The sequence below is a fragment of the Palaemon carinicauda genome, chromosome 3 (assembly GCF_036898095.1).
Source record: "Palaemon carinicauda isolate YSFRI2023 chromosome 3, ASM3689809v2, whole genome shotgun sequence".
Lineage (NCBI taxonomy): Eukaryota > Metazoa > Arthropoda > Malacostraca > Decapoda > Palaemonidae > Palaemon > Palaemon carinicauda.
The window spans coordinates 26,467,442-26,468,311 of NC_090727.1; positions in this window are offsets into that span (position 1 = coordinate 26,467,442).

Consider the following 870-nt stretch of genomic DNA (forward strand, 5'->3'; position numbering starts at 1 on the left):
GTTCTCTCTGTAGGGGTAGAGGTACCAATATGTACTCATCAGTCCAATATGTACGCATTTGGCATTTAAAAATGTCTGCACATGAAAAGGCAGCACTTTATCTTTAAATTTTTGTCTCATATTAATCCCCCACCATTATTCTAAATATAGGCAAGTTTCTAGGCTCTTTGCTTTATAATGGACCAGTTACTAAAACAAAATTGAAGAAATTGTGAAAAAATACACAATTTCTTAACGAAAATGTAAGGTTTCTCATGTCATGTTCTTATACTATGGTTCATTTGCATGTATTATATTTGGCTTTTTTTTTGGTTTGCATGTTGATTTTGTGACTACGGCCATATGAAACAAGCATCAAAACTCTAATAAAATAGAAAATATTAGGGGGAATAAGGGTGCGTACCTACTGGACAAGAGCAAGACACACATGCCCAATATGTACTCAAAAATAATAATGCCTGCAAGGGAGTCCTAAGCCACAAAACACAACAATCCAAAACTATCTCTACAGCTAGAGGGACTATGGGCCAATGTTCCATGAAAACCATGGGAGTAAAATCCAAGTTAATCTACCCCATGACCGGTCCAAATTGTACGCAGTGTGTGATGTCCTATATGCACGGGTGTACATATAGGGCACCACACACTGCGTACCTATTGGTCATCTGACTTTTTAATCATAAAAGACATAAATTTCTTTTTCTTTTTCTTCAGATAGAATAATACATTATGGGTAAACTAAGCATAGATAAAACCAATGTGACTAAACCAAGTCAAAATCAGAAAATGAAAAGGAAGTTGGTACAAAAGAAATATGATCCAGCTATAATTGCAGATGCTTTAAATGATATAAACAAGTAAGTTAAGTAG